General features: G+C 63.5%; 1 protein-coding gene across 1 annotated transcript in view; it reads left to right on the forward strand.

Moving 5' to 3' along the window:
* The window catches only part of LOC143022678 (uncharacterized), a 107859-nt gene that overhangs the window by 6493 nt on the left and 83879 nt on the right, over window positions 1-17487 (forward strand). The window lies entirely within an intron of this gene.

A 17487-nucleotide genomic window follows, 5' to 3' on the forward strand; every position in this document is an offset into this window, starting at 1 on the left:
CTTCCTGAAGCTTTTTACAGTTATCTTCATTTGGAATTGTTCTAAATCTTGGTATCATCTGCATAGAGATGTACCTTGGTCCCATGACTGCATCTGGAAGATCATTGATGAACATGACACAAGACGCCCCAGCACTGATCCCTGAGGCACCCCACTGGTTACCTCCCTCCAGTTGGAGGCCTCGCCATTAACCATTACTTGTTGCTTTCTGCCAGACAAAAAAAAAAAAAAAAATTAAATCCATTGGAACAGATTAGGCTATTCCATAATTGGCAAGTAGTCTTTTGTGGGGAACTGTCAAGTGCCTTCATGAAGTCACAAACTTGGCTTTGCCCTCATTAATGACCTCCGTCCATTTGTCCAAGACCTGAATCGGTTGAAGCACTGTTGATCTGCCAGAGATGAACCCAAATTGTTTATCAGCAAACAAGTTTTGAGTTTTCATAAGGTGTATGCTTCTCGCGGGACTGATTCCATTAATTTACTGAACTCTAGTTAGACTTGCAGGTCTGTATTTACCAGGGTCATTCTTGCTATCCTTAAATATTGGTGTTATTTGCGCAATATTAAAATCCTCCAGAACTACTCCCTCTTCCAGTGAACTACTGAATATTTTCAGTGATACCAATAGTTCTTGCATCAGATCTTTAACAATTCTTGGGTGAATACCATCTGGACCTGGTGAATTTGTTTTTAAGCTTTTGCAGACCCTTTCTGATTTCATAGTTTATCCGTGGTCTAACCTGGATGTAGTCAGGATATCCTTGGCTTTTTTTTTTTTTTAATACAAGAACTGAATTTATCTGCAAGAACCATTGCCTTTTCTGTCACTTGTTTTCACAAGATTGTTGTCATCTGTGTAAAGATGAGCTATCCTTGACTTGGTCCTGGTTTTTTATACGTATTGCCAGAATATTGTAGCATTCTGACAGGTTTTGCATTTTCTTTTTCCTTGGTTTTGATGGCATTTCTGGTCTCCCATCTTGTTTGATTCTTCTGTACTGCACTTCAACTTGTACACATTCACTTTCATTTTGTGTAATTTTTTTTTACCAGTTTCTCCCAAAGCCTGTTTCATTTTAATTTTTGTCTAGAGTCAGTAGTCCTGACATTGGTAGATTATTGGTCCTCTTTCTCATGATTTGCTTCCCACAGTCTCCTCTCTTCTGTCATTTCTTTAACACGTTGAGTGAAGAAAGTCTCTAATTCTTTCCACAAAAGGCAGAAAATCCCTACATACCCTCGTCTGTTGTGTAATTATCCCACTTTATTAAGGGAAGATTAAAGTCGCCCAACACTAGTTTATTTTAAACTTTTATCAGTGATTTCTTGTGGAAGTTGTAACTGTCATTATTTTCTGCAGAACTATTGGGACTCCTGTATGCTGATGTGATGAGCAGGTTATCATCATTGCTGGATTTAATTTATACACAACTATATCCACAATTTGTATTTGGTTCATCTGATTTCACAGTACATCATTCTTAACATGCAATAACAATCCTCTTCCTTCATTTGCATCTATATTATACGGTTATCTATTTTGTACTCGGCCAGCTTCATCTGCTGCTTTTTTGCTTTCACTTCTTGCAATGCAATGATTTGAAGAGTATTTTCAATTATCTTCAGCATTTCCCTTAATTCTAGCTGCTTATCTAAACCAAAGGTGTCTACATTACTAGATAGAATAAGTAATTGTTTTTAAATCCATTATTTGAGCTAGTCATATTTACTGTTGAACTACTGGGCAGTTCTCGCCTGGCTTGTCATTTCTATTTGTCCCGGTGTTCCACTTGCTCCTTCCTGTGTTGATTCTCTCCTCTTGTGTAGTTTTGCTCTGATGCACTGGTTGCTGTCCCCGTCCATGCCTGTCTTGTCACCTTGGTTAACCTCTTCCATGATGGACTGGTTACTGTGACACCCTTTCCCTGCGGCTCCATTTTTTTTTTTTTTTTTTTTTTTTTTTTTTTTTTTTTTTTTAAATCAAGGCTGGTTCTTGATTTTTTCCTTTTTGTGCAATAACTTGTTACCCTAAAGCCCTTGTAAATTTCATTGTCTTTGATGTACTTTACATTTTTAAAGATTGCAACTTATGTTTTTGTCAGTAAATTTTACAATCAGTGGTGTGTGTTTATCAGGTCTCACTTGGCCTACCCTGAATGCTTTATAAATCTTTAACTTATCATACACCCCACATGCCTGCATGAAATCCACACTTTGTAATGTTAGATTCTTTCATGTGTAACAATTGAGTTTAACTCTGCCACTCCATACATGATACATGACTAAATTGTTTCCTCTATTTTTACTTTCATGTCTCTCGGCAATCACAATCTGGTTCCACTCCCCCTTGCAAGTTGGATTGTGGTCTAGTGTCATTTTTATCATTTCCAAGCTTTGGCCATTTTACATTCTGATTCCAGTTTTTCAGGATAAACTGTCTTTGCATCCAGAATACCCAGTCTAGTTGTGCACACAGCACTTTTTTACAAATTCGTTTAGTTTAACAGATTGGTCTTCCAGATGTCCAACCCTATTGTAAAGTTGTTCATGTTTATTCACATCTACAGTCCTTTAGTTCTTCCACTGCAACTGTTAGAACTTGATGCCTTTTTACCATGTATTTTTCATAAGTCTCATAAATTTACTGTGTAGCTTGGCACAACCCCTTTTGCAAGAAATCTGAGGTACAGAATGATTAAATATAGGATAGGTTACGTAGGTTAGAACATACGAATTTATCGCCCTTTCATTTCTTCGACCTCTGCATTCCGCCATCTGTCAAAACCAACATGGCGTATCATTCAACCGCCGCGACTTCAATAGTTAGTAAATCTGTTTTAGCAATTTTAGTTAAATGTTCAGTTTTGCACCTGGACGTAATATCTAATATGATATAAAAGATAAGTCTCCGCGGTCCAGGGTGGTTTCGTCGATTTTGTTAAAACCCTTCAAGTGCTCAGTCGGCGTGGCAATCTGCGGACACCTCCCTGGAAGCCTATTTCGCACATGGGGAGATGATCATCATCCTGTGCGATATGTTGTTACAGGGGACAGCTAGATGTCTGCAACGGATGACATATTGTCGTTATTCAAATGGAGGTTGGAAGTACGAGTACATTTGCTATTGTTTGTGCAGCCAAGCTCCGGCGAAGCCGGGGAAGGGCGAAGCCCGCGGCTTGTAGCAATAGAAAATTAGATGTTAATTTTGTAAATTATTTATCAACGTAATATAAGTATGCAATTTTCTGAGCGGAAATAAAAAACAAAAGTTGCTAAAACAGATTTCGTAAGTAACGAAGTCGCGCCGGACGAATGGTACGCCATGTTTATGATAGATGTCGAGGTCGAAGAAATGAAAGGATAAATGATGAGATGCATTAAAAGGTTATCCGGTATTAATAGATGGAAGTCAATGACTTGGGCGACTATAATAGGCTTAAAGCCAAAAGTGCCACTCAATGGGAGGGACAGCAAAACGGTGGTCTTGTGTGTAGGGGACTTTCACTTGTGTTTAATAACTTTTCCTTTTTCCAGTCGAGGGGGGGGGGGCATGCGACTAAATCGCTAGCGAAGGCCAGAAGAAAAACTAAAGTTTAGTGGACGTATAGATGTGTTGTCCCCATTTACTCCGGGCGCAGAAACGAGAGTTGGGGTCTGTACATTAGGCCACGTGGACGTGACCTTTCTTAAAGGTTTGAAATAGCGTTGACCTTAACTTCACTTTAGAATACAGAACGTTTGGGTACGTTTGGGGTCTGTAATCGTGTTCGCCCTTTACCATGGCAGCTCAAGTTGAAAACGATTTGAACTTTAGTGTAACGGAAGAGCACCATTACCACTTGACGCCGGAACACTTCTGTTGGGGGTAGCACTTCCTTTCGTCAGGCAGGAGGCACTGGCTGGGTATAGGAGGGCTCTGGAAGATGCCTCCAAGTCAGCTTGGAGTCCGTTTTGAAGTCGTCCTGAAGCCTGGATGAAGTGCTCAACTCCAAATAAAATTGTGGTGGTTTGAAATTTCTGGCTTAGGTGTTGGTCATATTTTTTATTTTATTCATTTTAGTAAATGTGGGCGCCCCTCCCTTTGCTCTCGCCCTCCCCTCCACTCCCCTTCCTCTCGCCCTCCTCTCCCCTCCACTTCCTCACGCCCTTCCCTCCCCTTCCCTTCCCTTCCCTTCCCTTCCCTTCCCTCCCCTTCCCTCCTCCTTCCCTCCCCTCCCCTTCCCCTCCCCTTCCCCTCCCCTTCCTCTCCCCTTCCTCTCGCCCTCCCCTCCCCTCCCCTTCCTCTCGCCCTCCCCTCCCCTTCCTCTCGCCCTCCCCTCCCCTTCCTCTCGCCCTCCCCTCCCCTCCCCTTCCTCTCGCCCTCCCCTCCCCTCCCCTTCCTCTCGCCCTCCCCTCCCCTCCCCTTCCTCTCGCCCTCCCCTCCCCTCCCCTTCCTCTCGCCCTCCCCTCCCCTCCCCTTCCTCTCGCCCTCCCCTTCATCTCGCCCTCCCCCCACCTTGCTCTCCCCTCCCTTTCCCCTCCCCTCACCTTGCTCTCGCCCTCCCTTTCCCCTCCCCTCACCTTGCTCTCGCCCTCCCTTTCCCCTCCCCTCACCTTGCTCTCGCCCTCCCCTTCCATCCCCTTCCATCCCCTTGCTCTCGCCCTTCTCTTCCCCTTCCCTTCCCCTCCCCTTCCCTTCCCCTCTACTCACCTTGCTCTCGCCCTCCCCTCCCCTCCCTCTTGCTCTCGCCCTCCCCTCCCCTCCCTCTTGCTCTCGCCCTCGCCCTCCCCTCCCATCCCCCTTGCTCTCGCCCTACTCTCCCCTCCCCCTTGCTCTCGCCCTCCCCTCCCCTCCCCCTTCCTCTCGCCCTCCCCTCCCCTCCCCCTTCCTCTCGCCCTCCCCTCCCCTCCCCCTTCCTCTCGCCCTCCCCTCCCCTCCCCCTTGCTCTCGCCCTCCCCTCCCCTCCCCCTTCCTCTCGCCCTCCCCTCCCCTCCCCCTTCCTCTCGCCCTCCCCTCCCCTCCCCCTTGCTCTCGCCCTCCCCTCCCCTCCCCCTTCCTCTCGCCCTCCCCTCCCCCTTGCTCCCGCCCTCACCCTCCCCTCCCCTCCCCCTTGCTCTCACCCTCCCCTCCCACTTCCTCTCGCCCTCCCCTCCCCTCCCCCTTTCTCTCGCCCTGCACTCCCCTCCCCATTGCTCACGCCCTCCCCTCCCCTCCCCCTTGCTCTCGCCCTCCCCTCCCCTTCCCCTCCCCTCCCCTTCCTCTCGCCCTCCCCTCCCCTCCCCTTGCTCTCGCCCTCCCCTCCCCTCCCCTCCCCTCCCCCTTGCTCTCGCCCTCCCCCTCCCCCTTGCTCTCGCCCTCCCCTCCCCTCCCCCTTGCTCTCGCCCTCCCCCTTGCTCTCGCCCTCCCCTCCCCTCCCCCTTGCTCTCGCCCTCCCCTCCCCTCCCCTCCCCCTCCCCTTGCTCTCGCTCTCCCCTCCCCTCCCCTCCCCCTCCCCTTCCTCTCGCCCTCACCCCCTCCCCTCCCCCTTCCTCTCGCCCTCACCCCCTCCCCTCCCCTCCCCCTTCCTCTCGCCCTCCCCCTTCCTCTCGCCCTCCCCCTTCCTCTCGCCCTCCCCCTTCCTCTCGCCCTCCCCCTTCCTCTCGCCCTCCCCTCCCCTCCCCCTTCCTCTCGCCCTCCCCTCCCCTCCCCTTTGCTCTCGCCCTCCCCTCCCCTCCCCCTTCCTCTCGCCCTCCCCCTCCCCTCCCCCTTCCTCTCGTCCTCCCCTCCCCCTTCCACTCGCCCTCCCCTCCCCTCCCCCTTCCTCTCGCCCTCCCCTCCCCCCCCTTCCTCTCGCCCTCCCCTCCCCTCCCCCTTCCTCTCGCCCTCACCCCCTCCCCTCCCCCTTCCTCTCGCCCTCACCCCCTCCCCTCCCCCTTCCTCTCGCCCTCCCCTCCCCCTTCCTCTCGCCCTCCCCTCCCCTCCCCCTTCCTCTCGCCCTCCCCCCTTCCTCTCGCCCTCCCCCCCTTCATCTCGCCCTCCCCCCCTTCCTCTCGCCCTCCCCTCCCCTCCCCCTTCCTCTCGCCCTCCCCTCCCCTCCCCCTTCCTCTCGCCCTCCCCTCCCCTCCCCCTTCCTCTCGCCCTCCCCTCCCATCCCCTCCCCCTTGCTCTCGCCCTCCCCTCCCCTCCCCCTTCCTCTCGCCCTCCCCTCCCCTCCCCCTTGCTCTCGCCCTCCCCTCCCCTCCCCCTTTCTCTCGCCCTCCCCTCCCCTCCCCCTTGCTCTCGCCCTCCCCTCCCCTCCCCTCCCCCTTGCTCTCGCCCTCACCCTCCCCTCCCCCTTGCTCTCGCCCTCCCCTCCCCCTTCCTCTCGCCCTCCTCTCCCCTCCACTTCCTCACGCCCTCCTCTCCCCTCCACTTCCTCACGCCCTCCTCTCCCCTCCACTTCCTCACGCCCTCCTCTCCCCTCCACTTCCTCACGCCCTTCCCTCCCCTTCCCTTCCCTTCCTCTCGCCCTCCCCTCCCCTTCCTCTCGCCCTCCCCTCCCCTCCCCTTCCTCTCGCCCTCCCCTTCCTCTCGCCCTCCCCTCCCTCTCGCCCTCCCCTCCCCTCCCCTCTCGCCTCCCCTTCCTCTCCCCTCCCCTCCCCCTCCCTCTCGCCCTCCCCCCCCCTCCCCTCCTCTCGCCCTCCCCTCCCTTCCTCTCGCCCTCCCCTCCCTTCCTCTCGCCCTCCCCTCCCTTCCTCTCGCCCTCCCCTCCCTTCCTCTCGCCCTCCCCTCCCTTCCTCTCGCCCTCCCCTCCCTTCCTCTCGCCTTCCCCTCCCCTTCCTCTCGCCTTCCCCTCCCCTTCCTCTCGCCTTCCCCTCCCCTTCCTCTCGCCTTCCCCTCCCCTTCCTCTCGCCTTCCCCTCCCCTTCCTCTCGCCTTCCCCTCCCCTTCCTCTCGCCTTCCCCTCCCCTTCCTCTCGCCCTCCCCTCCCCTCCCCCTTCCTCTCGCCCTCCCCCTCTCCCCTCCCCCCCTCCCCCTCCCTCTCCCCTCCCCCTCCCCCTTCCCTCCCCTCCCCTCCCCCTTGCTCTCGCCCTCCCTCCCCTCCCCTCCCCCTTGCTCTCGCCCTCCCCTCCCCTCCCCTTGCTCTCGCCCTCCCCCTCCCCTCCCCCTTGCTCTCGCCCTCCCCTTCCCTCCCCTCCCTCCCCTTCCTCTCGCCCTCCCCTCCCTCCCCCTTCCTCTCGCCCACCCCTCCCCTCCCCTTGCTCTCGCCCTCCCCTCCCCTCCCCCTTGCTCTCGCCCTCCCCTCCCCTCCCCCTTGCTCTCGCCCTCCCCTCCCCTCCCCCTTGCTCTCGCCCTCCCCTCCCCTCCCCCTTCCTCTCGCCCTCCCTCCCCTCCCCCTTCCTCTCGCCCTCCCCTCCCCTCCCCCTTCCTCTCGCCCTCCCCTCCCCTCCCCTCCCCTTGCTCTCGCCCTCCCCTCCCCTCCCCCTTCCTCTCGCCCTCCCCTCCCCTCCCCCTTCCTCTCGCCCTCCCCTCCCCTCCCCTCCCCTCCCCTCCCCTTTCTCTCCCCCTCCCCTTCCTCCCCCCCCTTGCTCTCGCCCTCCCCTCCCCTCCCCCTTGCTCTCGCCCTCCCCTCCCCTCCCCCTTGCTCTCGCCCTCCCCTCCCCCTTGCTCTCGACCTCACCATCCCCTCCCCTCCCCCTTGCTCTCGCCCTCCCCTCCCCTTCCTCTCGCCCTCCCCTCCCCTCCCCCTTGCTCTCGCCCTCCCCTCCCCTCCCCATTGCTCTCGCCCTCCCCTCCCGCTTCCTCTCGCCCTCCCCTCCCCTCCCCCTTGCTCTCGCCCTCCCCTCCCCTCCCTTTGCTCTCGCCCTCCCCTCCCCTCCCCCTTGCTCTCGCCCTCCCCTCCCCTCCCCCGTGCTCTCGCCCTCCCCTCCCCCTTGCTCTCGCCCTCCCCTCCACTCCCCCTTGCTCTCGCCCTCCCCTCCACTCCCCCTTGCTCTCGCCCTCCCCTCCCCTCCCCCTTCCTCTCGCCTTCACCCCCTCCCCTCCCCCTTCCTCTCGCCTTCACCCCCTCCCCTCCCCCTTCCTCTCGCCCTCCCCTCCCCTCGCCCTCCCCTCCCCTTCCTCTCGCCCTCCCCTCCCCCTTCCCCTCCCCCTTCCTCTCGCCCTCCCCTCCCCCTCGCCCTCCCCTCCCCCTTCCTCTCGCCCTCCCCTCCCCCTTCCTCTCGCCCTCCCCTCCCCTCCCCCTTCCTCTCGCCCTCCCCTCCCCTCCCCCTTCCTCTCGCCCTCCCCTCCCCTCCCCCTTCCTCTCGCCCTCCCCTCCCCCTTCCTCTCGCCCTCCCCTCCCCCTTCCTCTCGCCCTCGCCCTCCCCTCCCCCTTCCTCTCGCCCTCCCCTCCCCCTTCCTCTCGCCCTCCCCTCCCCTCCCCCTTCCTCTCGCCCTCCCCTCCCCTCCCTTTCCTCTCGCCCTCCCCTCCCCCGTCCTCTCGCCCTCCCCGCCCCCTTCCTCTCGCCCTCCCCTCCCCCTTCCTCTCGCCCTCCCCTCCCCCTTCCTCTCGCCCTCCCCTCCCCCTTCCTCTCGCCCTCGCCCTCCCCCTTCCTCTCGCCCTCCCCTCCCCCTTCCTCTCGCCCTCCCCTCCCCCTTCCTCTCGCCTTCCCCTCCCCCTTCCTCTCGCCCTCCCCTCCCCCTCCCTCTCGCCCTCCCCCCCCCCTCCCTCTCGCCCTCCCCCCCCCCTTCCTCTCGCCCTCCCCTCCCCCTTCCTCTCGCCCTCCCCTCCCCCTTCCTCTCGCCCTCCCCTCCCCCTTCCTCTCGCCCTCCCCTCCCCCTTCCTCTCGCCCTCCCCTCCCCCTTCCTCTCGCCCTCCCCTCCCCCTTCCTCTCGCCCTCCCCTCCCCCTTCCTCTCGCCCTCCCCTCCCCCTTCCTCTCGCCCTCCCCTCCCCCTTCCTCTCGCCCTCCCCTCCCCCTTCCTCTCGCCCTCCCCTCCCCCTTCCTCTTGCCCTCCCCTCCCCTCCCCCTTGCTCTCGCCCTCCCCTCCCCTCCCCCTTCCTCTCGCCCTCCCCCTTGCTCTCACCCTCCCCCGTGCTCTCGCCCTCCCCTCCCCTCCCCCTTTCTCCCGCCCTCCCCTCCCCTCCCCCTTCCTCTTGCCCTCCCCTCCCCTCCCCCTTGCTCTCGCCCTCCCATTCCCCTTGCATTCGCTCTCCCCTCCCCTCCCCCTTGCTCTCGCCCTCCCCTCCCGTCCCCCTTGCTCTCGCCCTCCCCTCCCTCCCCCTTGCTCTCGCCCTCCCCTCCCGTCCCCCTTGCTCTCGCCCTCCCCCTCCCCCTTGCTCTCGCCCTCCCCTCCCCTTCCCCCTTCCTCTCGCCCTCCCCCTCCCCTTCCCCTCGTCCCCTCCCCTCCCCCTTGCTCTCGCCCTCCCCTCCCCTCCCCTCCCCTTGCTCTCGCCCTCCCCTCCCCTCCCCATTGCTCTCGCCCTCCCCTCCCCTCCCCTCCCCCTTGCTCTCGCCCTCCCCTCCCCTCCCCCCCCTTGCTCTCGCCCTCCCCTCCCCCCCTTGCTCTCGCCCTCCCCTCCCCTCCCCCTTGCTCTCGCCCTCCCCTCCCCTCCCCCCTGCTCTCGCCCTCCCCTCCCCTCCCCTCCCCCCTGCTCTCGCCCTCCCCTCCCCTCCCCTCCCCCTTCCTCTCGCCCTCACCCCCTTCCTCTCGCCCTCAGCCCCTCCCCTCCCCCTTCCTCTCGCCCTCCCCCCCTCCCCTCCCCTCCCCCTTCCTCTCGCCCTCCCCTCCCCCTTCCTCTCGCCCTCCCCTCCCCCTTCCTCTCGCCCTCCCCTCCCCTCCCCCTTCCTCTCGCCCTCCCCCTTCCTCTCGCCCTCCCCTCCCCCTTCCTCTCGCCCTCCCCTCCCCTCCCCCTTCCTCTCGCCCTCCCCTCCCCCTTCCTCTCGCCCTCCCCTCCCCTCCCCCTTCCTCTCGCCCTCCCCTCCCCCTTCCTCTCGCCCTCCCCTCCCCTCCCCCTTCCTCTCGCCCTCCCCTCCCCTCCCCCTTCCTCTCGCCCTCCCCTCCCCCTTCCTTTCGCCCTCCCCTCCCCCTTCCTTTCGCCCTCCCCTCCCCCTTCCTCTCGCCCTCCCCTCCCCCTTCCTCTCGCCCTCCCCTCCCCCTTCCTTTCGCCCTCCCCTCCCCCTTCCTCTCGCCCTCCCCTCCCCCTTCCTCTCGCCCTCCCCTCCCCCTTCCTCTCGCCCTCCCCTCCCCCTTCCTCTCGCCCTCCCCTCCCCCTTCCTCTCGCCCTCCCCTCCCCCTTCCTCGCCCTCCCCTCCCCCTTCCTCTCGCCCTCCCCTCCCCCTTCCTCTCGCCCTCCCCTCCCCCTTCCTCTCGCCCTCCCCTCCCCTTCCTCTCGCCCTCCCCTCCCCCTTCCTCTCGCCCTCCCCTCCCCTTCCTCTCGCCCTCCCCTCCCCTCCCCCTTGCTCTCGCCCTCCCCTTCCCCTCCCCCTTCCTCTCGCCCTCCCCTCCCCCTTGCTCTCGCCCTCCCCTCCCCCTTGCTCTCGCCCTCCCCTCCCCCTTGCTCTCGCCCTCCCCTCCCCTCCCCTCCCCTCCCCCTTCCTCTCCCCTCCCCCTTGCTCTCGCCCTCCCCTCCCCTCCCCCTTGCTCTCGCCCTCCCTCTTGCTCTCCCCCTCCCCCTTGCTCTCCCCCTCCCCCCTCTCCCCTCCCCCTTGCTCTCACCCTCTCCCCTCCCCTCCCCTTGCTCTCGCTCTCCCCTCCCCTCCCCCTTGCTCTCGCCCTCCCATCCCCCTTGCATTCGCCTCCCCTCCCCTCCCCCTTGCTCTCGCCCTCCCCTCCCCTCCCCCTTGCTCTCGCCCTCCCCTCCCCCTTGTCCCCTCTCCCCGCCCCTCCCTCCCCCTTGCTCTCGCCCTCCCCTCCTCCCCCTTGCTCTCGCCCTCCCCTCCTCCCCCCTTGCTCTCGCCCTCCCCTCCTCCCCCTTGCTCTCGCCCTCCCCTCCTCCCCTTGCTCTCGCCCTCCCCCTCCCCTCCCCCTTCCTCTCGCCCTCCCCTCCCCTCCCCCTTGCTCTCACCCTCCCCTCCCCTCCCCCTTGCTCTCACCCTCCCCTCCCCTCCCCCTTGCTCTCGCCCTCACCCTCCCCTCCCCCTTGCTCTCGCCCTCACCCTCCCCTCCCACTTCCTCTCGCCCTCCCCTCCCCTCCTCGCCCTCCCCTCCCCTCCTCGCCCCTCCCCTCCTCGCCCCTCCCCTCCTCTCGCCCTCCCCTCCCCTCCTCTCGCCCTCCCCTCCCCTCCTCTCGCCCTCCCCTCCCCCTTCCTCTCGCCCTCCCCTCCCCCCCCTTCCTCTCGCCCTCCCCTCCCCCTTCTCTCGCCCTCCCCTCCCCCTTGCCGTCCCCTCGCCCTCCCCTCCCCTCCCTCTGCTCTCGCCCTCCCCTCCCTCTGCTCTCGCCCTCCCCTCCCTCTGCTCTCGCCCTCCCCTCCCTCTGCTCTCGCCCTCGCCCCCCCCCTTCCTCTCGCCCTCGCCCTCCCCCTTCCTCTCGCCCTCGCCCTCCCCCTTCCTCTCGCCCTCGCCCTCCCCCTTCCTCTGGCCCTCCCCTCCCCCTCGCCCTCCCCTCCCCCTCGCCCTCCCCTCCCCCTCGCCCTCCCCCTCCCCTCCTCTCGCCCTCCCCTCCCCCTTCCTCTCGCCCTCCCCTCCCCCTTCCTCTCGCCCTCCCCTCCCCCTTCCTCTCGCCCTCCCCTCCCCCTCGCCCTCCCCCTTCCTCTCGCCCTCCCCTCCCCCTCGCCCTCCCCCTTCCTCTCGCCCACCCCCCCCCTCCCTCACCCCCCCCCCCTCCCCTTCCTCTCGCCCTCCCCCCTCCCCTTCCTCTCTCCTCCCCTCCCCTTCCTCGCCCTGCCCTCCCCTCCCCCTTCCTCTCGCCCTCCCCTCCCTCCCCCTTCCTCTCGCCCTCCCCTCCCCTTCCTCTTGCCCTCGCCTCCCCCTTCCCCTGGCCCCCCCCTCCCCTTCCTCGCCCTCCCCTCCCCTCCCCCTTGCTCTCGCCCTCCCCTCCCCCTTGCTCTCGCCCTCACCCCCCCTCCCCCTTGCTCTCGCCCTCCCCAGCCCCCCCTCCCCCTTGCTCTCGCCCTCCCCTCCCTCCCCCTTCCTCTCGCCTCCCCCTCCCTCCCCCTTCCTCTCGCTCTCCCCTCCCCTTCCCCCTTGCTCTCGCCCTCCCCTCCCCTCCCCCCTTGCTCTCGCCCTCCCCTCCCCTCCCCTCCCCTCCCCTTCCTCTCGCCCTCCCCTCCCCACCCCTTCCTCCCCTACCCTCCCCTCCCCCTTGCTCTCCTCGCCCTCCCTCCCTCCCCCTTCCTCTCGCCCTCCCCCTCCCCCTTGCTCGCCCTCCCTCCCCTCCCCTCCCCTTCCTCTCGCCCTCCCCTCCCCTTCCTCTCGCCCTCCCTCCCCCCCCCTCTCGCCCTCCCCCTCCTCTCGCCCTCCCCTCCCCTCTCCCCCCTTCCTCCTCCCCTCCTCCCCTCCCCTCCCCTCCCCCCCCTCCCCTCCCCCTTCCTCTCGCCCTCCCCTCTCGCCTCCCCCCTCTCCCCCTCCCTCCCCCTCCCCCTCCCCCCTTCCCCCCCCCCTTCCCCTCCCCTCCCCCTTCCTCTCGCCCTCCCCTCCCCCTTCCTCTCGCCCTCCCCTCCCCCTTCTCGCCCGCCCCTCCTCCCTCCCCCCCTTGCTCTCGCCCTCCCCTCCCTCCCCCCTCCTCTCGCCCTCCCCTCCCCCTTCCTCTCGCCCTCCCCTCCCCCCTCTCGCCCTCCCCTCCCCCTTCCCCTTCCCCCTCCCCTCCCCCCCTCCCCTTCCCCTTCTCGCCCTCCCCTCCCCTTCCTCTCGCCCTCCCTCCCCCTTCCTGCCGCCCTCCCCTCCCCCTTCCTCTCGCCCTCCCCTCCCCTCCCCCCTCCCCTCCCCTCCCCTCCCCCCCCCCTTCCTGTCGCCCTCCCCCACCCCGCCCTTCCTCTCGCCCTCCCCTCCCCCTTCCTGTCGCCCTCCCCTCCCCCTTCCTGTCGCCCTCCCCTCCCCCTTCCTGTCGCCCTCCCCTCCCCTCCCCGTTCCTCTCGCCCGCCCCTCCCCCTTCCTGTCGCCCTCCCCTCCCACTTCCTCTCGCCCTCCCCTCCCCTCCCCCTTCCTCTCGCCCTCCCCTCCCCCTTCCTCTCGCCCTCCCCTCCCCCCCCTTCCTCTCGCCCTCCCCTCCCCCTTCCTCTCGCCCTCCCCTCCCCTCCCCCTTCCTCTCGCCCTCCCCTCCCCCCCTTCCTCTCGCCCTCCCCTCCCCCTTCCTCTCGCCCTCCCCTCCCCCTTCCTCTCGCCCTCCCCTCCCCTCCCCCTTCCTCTCGCCCTCCCCTCCCTCCCCTCCCCCTTCCTCTCGCCCTCCCCTCCCCCTTCCTCTCGCCCTCCCCTCCCCCTTCCTCTCGCCCTCCCCTCCCCCTTCCTCTCGCCCTCCCCTCCCCCTTCCTCTCGCCCTCCCCTCCCCTTTCCTCTTGCCCTCCCCTCCCCTCCCCCTCCCCCTTGCTCTCGCCCTCCCATCCCTTGCTCTCGCTCTCCCCCTCCCCTCCCCCTTGCTCTCGCCCTCCCCTCCCCTCCCCCTTGCTCTCGCCCTCCCCTCCCTCCCCTCTCTCCCCCTCCCCTCCCCCTTCCTCTCGCCCTCCCCTCCCCTCCCCCTTGCTCTCGCCCTCCCCGCCCCTCCCCTCCCCCTTGCTCTCACCCTCCCCTCCCCTCCCCCTTGCTCTCGCCCTCCCCTCCCCTCCCCCTTGCTCTCGCCCTCCCCTCCCCTCCCCCTTGCTCTCGCCCTCCCCTCCCCTCCCCCTTGCTCTCGCCCTACCCTCCCCTCCCCCTTGCTCTCGCCCTCCCCTCCCCTCCCCCTTGCTCTCGACCTCCCATCCCCTCCCCCTTGCTCTCGCCCTCCCCTCCCTTCCTCTCGCCCTCCCCTCCCTTCCTCTCGCCCTCCCCTCCTCTCCCCTCCCCCTTCTTCTCGCCCTCCTCTCTCCTCCCCCCTCCCCTCCTGTCCCCTCATCTCCCCTCCCCTCCCCCTTCCTCTCGCCCTCCCCTCCCCTCCCCCTTGCTCTCGCCCTCGCCTCCCCTTCCCTCCCCCTTCCTCTCGCCCTCCCCTCCCCTTCCCTCCCCCTTCCTCTCGCCCTCCCCTCCCCTTCCCTCCCCTTCCTCTCGCCCTCCCCTCCCCTTCCCTCCCCCTTCCTCTCGCCCTCCCCTCCCCTTCCCTCCCCCTTCCTCTCGCCCTCCCCTCCCCTCCCTTCCCTTCCTCTCGCCCTCCCCTCCCCCTTCCTCTCGCCCTCCCCTCCTCTCCCCTCCCCTCCCCCTTCCTCTCGCCCTCCCCTCCTCTCCCCTCCCCTCCCCCTTCCTCTCGCCCTCCCCTCCTCTCCCCTCCCCCTCCTCTCCCCTCCCCTCCCCCTTCCTCTCGCCCTCCCCTCCTCTTCCCAACCCTCCCCCTTGCTCTCGCCCTCCTCTCCCTTCCCCTCCCCTCCCCCTTCCTCTCGCCCTCCCCTCCCCTCCCCTCCCCCTCCCCCTCCTCTCGCCCTCCCCTCCCCTCCCACTTCCTCTCGCCCTCCCCTCCCCTCCTCTCGCCCTCCCCTCCCCTCCTCTCGCCCTCCCCTCCCCTCCTCTCGCCCTCCCCTCCCCTCCTCTCGCCCTCCCCTCCCCTCCTCTCGCCCTCCCCTCCCCTCCTCTCGCCCTCCCCTCCCCTCCCCTCCTCTCGCCCTCCCCTCCCCTCCTCTCGCCCTCCCCTCCCCTCCTCTCGCCCTCCCCTCCCCTCCTCTCGCCCTCCCCTCCCCCTTGCTCTCGCCCTCCCCTCCCCCTTGCTCTCGCTCTCCCCTCCCCCTTGCTCTCGCTCTCCCCTACCCCTTGCTCTCGCCCTCCCCTCCCCCTTGCTCTCGCCCTCCCCTCCCCCTTGCTCTCGCCCTCCCCTCCCCTCCTCTCGCCCTCCCCTCCCCTCCCCCTTTCTCTCGTCCTCCCCTCCCCCTTGCTCTCGCCCTCCCCTCCCCTTCCCCTTGCTCTCGTCTTCCCCTCTCCTCCCCCTTGCTCTCGTCCTCCCCTCTCCTCCCCCTTGCTCTCGCCCTCCACTCCCCCTTGTTCTCACCCTCCACTCCCCCTTGCTCTCGCCCTCCACTCCCACTTGCTCTCGCCCTCCACTCCCCCTTACTCTCGCCCTCCACTCCCCCTTGCTCTCGCCCTCCACTCCCCCTTGCTCTCGCCCTCCCCTCCCCTCCCCCTTGCTCTCACCCTCCCCTCCCCTCCCCCTTGCTCTCGCCCTCCCCTCCCCCTAGCTCTCGCCCTCCCCTCCCCTCCCCCTTGCTCTCGCTCTCCCCTCCCCCTTGCTCTCGCTCTCCCCTACCCCTTGCTCTCGCTCTCCCCTCCCCCTTGCTCTCGCTCTCCCCTCCCCCTTGCTCTCGCCCTCCCCTCCCCCTTGCTCTCGCCCTCCCCTCCCCTCCCCTCCCCCTTTCTCTCGTCCTCCCCTCCCCCTTGCTCTCGCCCTCCCCTCCCCTTCCCCTTGCTCTCGTCTTCCCCTCTCCTCCCCCTTGCTCTCGTCCTCCCCTCTCCTCCCCCTTGCTCTCGCCCTCCACTCCCCCTTGTTCTCACCCTCCACCCCCTCTTTGCTCTCGCCCTCCACTCCCACTTGCTCTCGCCCTCCACTCCCCCTTACTCTCGCCCTCCACTCCCCCTTGCTCTCGCCCTCCACTCCCCTCCCCCATACTCTCGCCCTCCACTCCCCTCCCCCATACTCTCGCCCTCCACTCCCCTCCCCCATACTCTCGCCCTCCACTCCCCTCCCCCATACTCTCGCCCTCCACTCCCCTCACCCTTACTCTCGCCCTCCCCTCCCCTCCCCCTAGCTCTCGCCCTCCCCTCCCCTCCCCCTTGCTCTCGCCCTCCCCTCCCCTCCCCCTTGCTCTCGACCTCCCCTCCCCTCCCCCTTGCTCTCGCCCTCCCCTCCCCTCCCCCTTGCTCTTGCCTTCCCCTCCCCTCCCCCTTGCTCTCGCCCTCCCCTCCCCTCCCCCTTGCTCTCGCCCTCCCCTCCCCTCCCCCTTGCTCTCGCCCTCCCCTCCCCCTCCCGTCCCCTCCCCTCCCCCTTGCTCTCGCCCTCCCCCTCCCGTCCCCTCCCCTCCCCCTTGCTCTTGCCCTCCCCTGCCCCTTGCTCTTGCCCTCCCCTCCCCCTTGCCCTCGCCCTCCCCTCCTCCTTGCCCTCGCCCTCCGCTCCCCCTTGCCCTCCCCTCCCCCTTGCCCTCGCCCTCCCCTCCCCCTTGCCCTCGCCCTCCCCTCCCCCTTGCCCTCGCCCTCCCCTCCCCTTGCCCTCTCCCTCCCCTCCCCCTTGCCCACCCCTCCCCTTGCCCTCGCCCTCCTCTCCCCCTTGCCCTCGCCCTCCTCTCCCACTTGCCCTCGCCCTCCTCTCCCCCTTGTCCTCGCCCTCCTCTCCCCCTTGCCCTCGCCCTCCTCTCATCACATCACAAACTCTGACCACCTTCCAATCATCATCACCACCAAAACAAGATGCACCCCAGTTGGCCACAGACACACGTACACCAATTACAAGAGAGCTAACTGGGAAGCTTTTACTAAAGAGACAGAACAACATTTTGAAACACTTAACAGTACACCAGTCACAAACATTAACAATGCTGTGCACACTTTTAATACAATCATACAAAACGCAGACAAGAGATACATCCCTAGAGGCAACAGAAAATCACACAACCCCAACTTCACACCAGAAATCCAAGACCTCATCAGACAACGTGACACACTTAAACACGATACCCCCACACCTATCCCTCAAAACATAGCAGACCAAATACAAACACTAAACACTGTGATTGCTAATAAAATACACGAACAAAAAACACAAAATTGGCAAAACTTTATCCATGCACTTGATCACAAAACAAACACCAGCAAATTGTACAAAACACTCAACAGCATTACACTATCCAACAGTAACACTACACGCTGTCTCGCAGCAATACTCACAACAACAGATAATCTACCCTCAAACAGACAATAAGCAAACGCACTCGTACGTCATTTTGCACAGACAAGCCATCTCACTTCTCACACTGACGACCGACGCACCATTCGACGTAAGAAAGACTTCCCCACAGACTCAGACTATACACCCTTCATAGACAGTCAGACAAAACTCATAATACATAATCTCAAGCACTCATCTGCCTGTGGCCCTGTTAACATAAGCAACATCCACCTAAAACACATTGGACCATAAGGTATACATGCACTCACAAACATTGCAAACTACAGCTATTCACACAACACTATACCTGACATCTGGAAGCACGGTAAAATAATCACCATTCCAAAACCGAACAAAGACCCAACAATCCCAACTTCGCACCGCCCAATCACACTTCTCTGCACCCCCTCTAAAGTCATTGAACGCCAAATACTTAAACTTGTCACACCACATATTCCCCTTGCTGACTCACAACACGGTTTTAGGCCACTACACTCCACAAACACTCTTCTGATAAACCTCACACAAAGAATTTTAGATGGCATCAATTCAGATAGGCCCCACCACAGAACACTTC

This window comes from Oratosquilla oratoria, unplaced genomic scaffold (genome assembly GCF_046742065.1).
Source record: "Oratosquilla oratoria isolate Oo_2021 unplaced genomic scaffold, ASM4674206v1 SCAFFOLD137, whole genome shotgun sequence".
Taxonomy (NCBI): Eukaryota; Metazoa; Arthropoda; class Malacostraca; order Stomatopoda; family Squillidae; genus Oratosquilla; species Oratosquilla oratoria.